An 8171-nucleotide genomic window follows, 5' to 3' on the forward strand; every position below is an offset into this window, starting at 1 on the left:
ACAGCCACACTTGTTAGCCTGCTGCTGTTCACTCTCACTACAGTCGTTTGATTTCCAATCACTGGCAACTCAGTCAGTGGCCACATGAGACACACCCTAAATCTACAGTCAGTGCCCTGCATTTCCTCACAGGAAGCAGGTCACTTAACACTGCAAATACTGTTATTCAGCAATGATTGAGCATATGACTGAAATTTAATAGACTTCAGAACACCCTAGCAACTGCATAGCAACACAAATCAAAACCACTCAGAACACCCAAGTAACTGCATAGCAACACAGTAAAACCACTCAGGACACCCAAGCAACCGCATAGCAACACAAATCAAAACCAGTCAGAACACCCTAGCAACTGTTTAGCAACACATTAAAATGAGTCAGAACACCCTAGCAACTGCATAGCAACACAGTAAAACCACTCAGAACACCCAAGCAACCGCATAGCAACACAAATCAAAACCAGTCAGAACACCCTAGCAACTGTTTAGCAACACATTAAAATGAGTCAGCACACCCTAGCAATTGCATAGCAACACATTAAACCACTCAGCACAATCTAGCAACTGCATTTACATTTACATTTAGTCATTTAGCAGACGCTTTTATCCAAAGCGACTTACAAACGAGGACAATGCAAGCAATCAAAATCAACAAGAGCAATGATATGCAAGTGCTATAACAAGTCTCAGTTAGTTCAATGCAGTACACGTAGCAAGGTTTATTTTTAAAGCACATAATAAATAAAAAGAAAACAGATAGAATAGAAAAAGAATAGAGCAAGCTAGTGTTAGAGGCCTTTTTTGCTTTTGTTAATTGTATAATAAATAAAAATAGATAGAATACAAAAAGATTAGAGAAGCTAGTTTTTTTTTTAAAGAAAACAAGCAGTTAGTAAATTGTCTAAAAGTGACATTTTTTAAAAGAATAGAATTAGAATAGAGAGTGCTAGAGTTAGAGGGTTAAATAAAGATGGAAGAGATGCGTTTTAAGCCGATTCTTGAATATGGCTAAGGACTCAGCTGCTCGGATTGAGTTGGGAAGGACATTCCACCAGGAGGGAACATTTAATTTAAAAGTCCGTGATAAAATTAAGCCAATCAGCACACCCTACACAGCAAAATTATGAGTGTTAATTCAACTCTAACAGAGTTAAAATCAACTCCGAAAAAGTGTACATATTGTCCCAATCTTTTCAGTTACATTAACAGATGCGCGATGGCGCTGCATGTGCTTTAGAAACTCATCTTGCTTGCTTCCAATTGCTCTCTCTCTCTCTCACACACACACACACCACTCGAACCATCCACACAATGATCTTTAATAAAGTTCGGAAAGGTTGAAGCGAATTACAAGGACATTCGCGCGCTTCACTGAACAGGATGCGCTGTGAGAAACGCGTGCGTTGCTGATGCTTGTTCATGGCAGAATATTCTGTTAAGTCCACTTCGTAGGGCACTTAACTTACGGCTAAATAGAACAAACCCCTGTATTCAAAATGTGCAGAGCGGGGGCTGCGACTCACGAGTAACGTTAACAGGATTAAGAACCAGTCTTAAGCAGTAATCATTTCACTAAAAGTTATCAATTTATTTATTTATCGAAAACACATGGCCATACGCTTCACATGAAACCGTGAAACACGTGAGAGACAAAATGTCCGCAAAAGAATGTTAACTTTGGGTCATATTGTCTCGGTAAAAATCAAGCTGTTCCAATTTACGATAGTGAAGATTGAAAGATAGATTGAAAGATAAATTACAAAAATGTGCAAACATGTTTGCTTATTGCTTATAGATGAAGCCAAAATCATATAAATTATCTAAATTGAATGTTATCTCAGCCATCACTTCATTCATCATTCAATATTTCACAGCTCAACTCACCACAAAAGGTGTAGCTAAGTTACCACTCATTTATAAATAAAATTACAGGAAAATTATTTTGCATATGCATTTATAAAGGCTTATTTAATTAATATGGTTAAATAACACATAATAACTCGAAGAATCACTTACCTTGCTTCTCTGTACGGAAAAGCGACAAAATGGCTGTTGTCCAGACAAAATGTGACGAAATGCGCGGGTTCAGCTTCTCTCTCCCGCCTAAAACACATGTGACTGTGATAGTAAATCCTTACAACATTGCAAAAATTTGGTATGAAAAGTTTTGAGGAGAATATATCAATATTTAAATGCTGCAGAGTTAGATTAAAAATTACAAACCATCTCTTTTCACACGAGGATGACTCGTGGCGCCATTATGAGTGAAATCCAGAGCAAAGACTATATAACTTATATACAGTATATATATATATATATATAATGTGTGTGTGTGTATTCAAACTTATTCGTCTTACAAAAAGAACCAGATTGACGCCAAATTATAGGAATTAACTTTACCTACGCAATCACTTCACGATTTTACAGCTTGAATCAGCACAAAAGTTGCAACTACTAGTCGTCAACAGAATTTACATGAAAGTCACCCAAAATGTATATAGATATATAAATATTTATTAAACTGATATGTTCAAATAATACAAAAATAAAGTTTACTTACCATGCTGCTCTGTATGAACGAATTGTAACTGACAACATGGCGGCTGTCCAGACAAGAACGAAGTTGAAAATGGGCGTGGCTTGGCCGGCAGTGTAAAGTGTTAATTAAAGCTGAGCAACACTAACTGCCAATAACAACACTAACACTTTCATTATATTTACTCCAGCAGTGTTATGTATTACAAAAGAGTGTTAAAACTACTCTGAATTTCAACACTCACTAGTAACACCAATAAATTAACTCTCATAATTTTGCTGTGTAGCAACTGTGCAGCAACACATTAAATTAAGTCAGCACACCCTAGAAACTGCATAGCAATAAACCAAAATCACTCAGAACACCCTAGCAACAGCTTGGCAAGCACCACTCGCATTTATTTCATAAACAGTAAAAAAAAAAAAAGGGAAAAAAAAAAGAATGTTTACTGTTTTTTACCATTGGAGAATTTACAATTAGTCACTCTGTGCCTCAAACAATGAACAAACGTTTTAGTTTTGCAAACAGACTTAAAATATGTAAAAATTGAATGTAAATTGTTCTATATTTAGTATTTATGTTCTCAGATGAAATGGGTTGCTATGAAACAATGAAGTATCAAGTTGCTTAGCATTGTTGCTGACAGCACTACAAAATTCCTCCCAGGAAGACATTACGTATGCTTTACATGTGTGTGTGTGCGCCTTACGTAATGTGTCATGACCTTTGGCACAAGTGTTTAGAAGAAAGTAAGTGTAAAAGAGGAGGTGGGAAGGCTAAAGAGAAAGAGAGAAAGTGAAAAGGGACAAAAGCACTTCGTCCCACACAGCAGAGTTGAGCAGTGAAATCTACAGCAGCTAGTAGGAGGACACCCACTTCTTACATAACAGCTCTCCACCTCCACACTGCACAGGGAGCAGAGATTATTGCCTCACACTAGTTATCTATACGTCCTCCTAACCGCTCTATGCCCGTCTACATCTTGCTTTGCTAACATTAGCTCTATTAATTGAATTGTTTAGAGACACAATGATCTCTCATCCCAGCAAAATGAGTCAATGGGAAATTCTAACCTTTCCGAACCCCACAGATGGGTATATGCCTATGGATCGTTGGCTCATTTTTGCCAATGAATAAAAAATAAAAATGGTAACTGACTTTTTATCTCACAATTCTGACTTTTTTCCTCAGAACTGCATGATAAAAACTCGCAATTGCAAGTTATAAAGTCAGAACTGCGAGATAGAAACTCACAATTCTGACTTTTTTCCTCAGAACTGCATGATAAAAACTCGCAATTGCAAGTTATAAAGTCAGAACTGCGAGATAGAAACTCACAATTCTGACTTTTTTCCTCAGAACTGCATGATAAAAACTCGCAATTGCAAGTTATAAAGTCAGAACTGCGAGATAGAAACTCACAATTCTGACTTTTTTCTCGCAACTCCAAGTTTACGTCTCGCAATTTCTACTTTTTTCTCGGAATTGTGTGATATAAACTCACAGTTGTGAGTTATGAAGTGAGAATTGTGAGGTATAAAATTGCAATTCTGACTTTCTTGTAATTGCAAGTTTATATCTTGGAATTCTGACTTTTTTAAAAAGGTAACTGACTTTTTATCACAATTCTGACTTTTCTGAATTCTGAATTGCATATGTAAATTATGAAGTAATTGCGAGATATAAACTCATAATTGCATGAAAAAAAAGCCAGAATTGTGAGTTATAAACTCGCAATTACAGGAAAAAAAAAGCCAGAATTGTGAGTTATAAACTCGCAATTACAGGAAAAAAAAGTCAGAATTGTGAGATAAAAAAATCAGAATTATCTTTTTTATTTTTATTCAGTGGCAGAAACGGGCTACCATATATGCCTGTGTTACTCGATAATTGCTGAGATTGGTACATTTATAAACAGCGATATTTTGCCTATATACAAATGGATTCTTATGGAAACAACTTTTCAAACAAACTATTGCTCTGTTTGTGCCTCTTTATAATCCATTTCTCATGTTCTTCTCATCTCTCCATCCACCCATCTCTTCAAATGGAAACGAAAATGTATCCATGATAACTAAAAGACTATTGGAGCTGACTGAGCTCTTGGTTGTGACTCAGTCTAGCTAGGCAGGTTTGAACAAGGCAAAAAAATACCACTGACGCTAATATCACATCTTTAACATCAAGAGAAACTTTCACGAACGCCTCGTGCAAGGCTGAGATAAATTAACTCTCATAATTTTGCTGTGTAGCAACTGTGCAGCAACACATTAAATTAAGTCAGCACACCCTAGAAACTGCATAGCAATAAACCAAAATCACTCAGAACACCCTAGCAACAGCTTGGCAAGCACCACTCGCATTTATTTCATAAACAGTAAAAAAAAAAAATGGGAAAAAAAAAAGAATGTTTACTGTTTTTTACCATTGGAGAATTTACAATTAGTCACTCTGTGCCTCAAACAATGAACAAACGTTTTAGTTTTGCAAACAGACTTAAAATATGTAAAAATTGAATGTAAATTGTTCTATATTTAGTATTTATGTTCTCAGATGAAATGGGTTGCTATGAAACAATGAAGTATCAAGTTGCTTAGCATTGTTGCTGACAGCACTACAAAATTCCTCCCAGGAAGACATTTGTACGTATGCTTTACATGTGTGTGTGTGCGCCTTACGTAATGTGTCATGACCTTTGGCACAAGTGTTTAGAAGAAAGTAAGTGTAAAAGAGGAGGTGGGAAGGCTAAAGAGAAAGAGAGAAAGTGAAAAGGGACAAAAGCACTTCGTCCCACACAGCAGAGTTGAGCAGTGAAATCTACAGCAGCTAGTAGGAGGACACCCACTTCTTACATAACAGCTCTCCACCTCCACACTGCACAGGGAGCAGAGATTATTGCCTCACACTAGTTATCTATACGTCCTCCTAACCGCTCTATGCCCGTCTACATCTTGCTTTGCTAACATTAGCTCTATTAATTGAATTGTTTAGAGACACAATGATCTCTCATCCCAGCAAAATGAGTCAATGGGAAATTCTAACCTTTCCGAACCCCACATATGGGTATATGCCTATGGATCGTTGGCTCATTTTTGCCAATGAATAAAAAATAAAAATGGTAACTGACTTTTTATCTCACAATTCTGACTTTTTTCCTCAGAACTGCATGATAAAAACTCGCAATTGCAAGTTATAAAGTCAGAACTGCGAGATAGAAACTCACAATTCTGACTTTTTTCCTCAGAACTGCATGATAAAAACTCGCAATTGCAAGTTATAAAGTCAGAACTGCGAGATAGAAACTCACAATTCTGACTTTTTTCCTCAGAACTGCATGATAAAAACTCGCAATTGCAAGTTATAAAGTCAGAACTGCGAGATAGAAACTCACAATTCTGACTTTTTTCCTCAGAACTGCATGATAAAAACTTGCAATTGCAAGTTATAAAGTCAGAACTGCGAGATAGAAACTCACAATTCTGACTTTTTTCTCGCAACTCCAAGTTTACGTCTCGCAATTTCTACTTTTTTCTCGGAATTGTGTGATATAAACTCACAGTTGTGAGTTATGAAGTGAGAATTGTGAGGTATAAAATTGCAATTCTGACTTTCTTGTAATTGCAAGTTTATATCTTGGAATTCTGACTTTTTTAAAAAGGTAACTGACTTTTTATCACAATTCTGACTTTTCTGAATTCTGAATTGCATATGTAAATTATGAAGTAATTGCGAGATATAAACTCATAATTGCATGAAAAAAAAGCCAGAATTGTGAGTTATAAACTCGCAATTACAGGAAAAAAAAGTCAGAATTGTGAGATAAAAAAATCAGAATTATCTTTTTTATTTTTATTCAGTGGCAGAAACGGGCTACCATATATGCCTGTGTTACTCGATAATTGCTGAGATTGGTACATTTATAAACAGCGATATTTTGCCTATATACAAATGGATTCTTATGGAAACAACTTTTCAAACAAACTATTGCTCTGTTTGTGCCTCTTTATAATCCATTTCTCATGTTCTTCTCATCTCTCCATCCACCCATCTCTTCAAATGGAAACGAAAATGTATCCATGATAACTAAAAGACTATTGGAGCTGACTGAGCTCTTGGTTGTGACTCAGTCTAGCTAGGCAGGTTTGAACAAGGCAAAAAAATACCACTGACGCTAATATCACATCTTTAACATCAAGAGAAACTTTCACGAACGCCTCGTGCAAGGCTGAGAAAGAGATTTGCTAACAGTGAAGGCGTATAAAATGGATGCAAAGTGCGCGAGATACAGGGACAGAATGAATTAAATGCAAAAAGCATGAAAGAACCATTAAGACTAAGCCTAAAATAGCCCATGCAAACACACACTGGCACACACATGCCCACATGCATGCATAAACACGTGTAGTTGTGTGGTGAAGGTCCTCTGAGCATTCTGCACTTAGTGGGTGCATTATTTATAGGGCAGGACTCATAGATTTACAGAATGCAAGCATGTGTGTGCATTTCTTGCACATCAACACACAATATTTAAAAGTAATAAGAAATTAAACAATAAGTTTGCAGATTTTAATCTTTGTATTGTTACAATATTGGTGTACTTTTCTCTGTGTTACCTGCACTCAGATATCCCGTTTATTTGTCAGCCACCACACCTCTGTTGATCCGACTGTCTCTGGGCAGGAATACAAAAATGCTGAACTTCAATCTGTAGTTTTAATAAAAGCCCTGACTATCAAAAGTCAGCCATTTTGCACCATCCATGACTTTTGAGTTACAAATAAATGTTTTTGGGAACACATTAATGCATAGTATGGAAGCCTCTAATTGTGACTTTTCCACCATTCTGAGAAAAAAATGCAGAATTTCGAGATATAAACTCAGAATTGTGAGACAAACTTAGAATTCTGACTTTTTTCTTGCAATTGTTTATATCTCACAGCTCTGACTTTTCTTCTCAGAATATATCTAAACTCAGAATTGCAGGAAAAAAAGTCTGAATGGTGAGATAAAAAGTTCCATTTACATTTTTTTTGTCCCATGGCAGAAACAAGCTTCCATATAGTACACAAAACAAAATTTTTTAATTCAATTATTTACAATATAGACTTATTTTGTTATTAAAATAATATTTATTATTATTATTTGAGAGTTTTTGGCAAAACTCTTTAATTCATTGGGTGTCATACACTACACTATTTTTTTTTTATTTTTTTTTTTTAATTATGCATCAGGCATCCATAATCAGTAACGTGACGTAATGTGACGTTTTTCTAAGTGCAACAGAATTATTCAGTCAGAAAAAATGTAGGACAGGACTTGATTTTCTCTACTGGCAAAAAGTGGGTGTTGCTTGCTAAGAGGGATTTGTGACGTCACCCAAAAGGGAAAGTTATTTTTATAAAATATTATGAGCACAAGCATTTAAAAAAAAAAAAATAAAGTATAGTATTGTGCACAAAGGGAAGAAAGTAAAATGCATTAAGAAAGTAAATAGAGTAATTTTGAACTGGCTTTAACATGAACAAATGACGCAAGAAAAGGAAAAGAAAGGATCTCTTTGTTGCTGTGTTAAAGCTGTGTAGTAGTGGATCCAACGCTATATGCTCACCAACAATGATCACAATGGTGAAAGGACA

This window comes from Sinocyclocheilus anshuiensis, unplaced genomic scaffold (genome assembly GCF_001515605.1).
Source record: "Sinocyclocheilus anshuiensis isolate Anshui unplaced genomic scaffold, SAMN03320099.WGS_v1.1 scaffold544, whole genome shotgun sequence".
NCBI lineage: Eukaryota > Metazoa > Chordata > Actinopteri > Cypriniformes > Cyprinidae > Sinocyclocheilus > Sinocyclocheilus anshuiensis.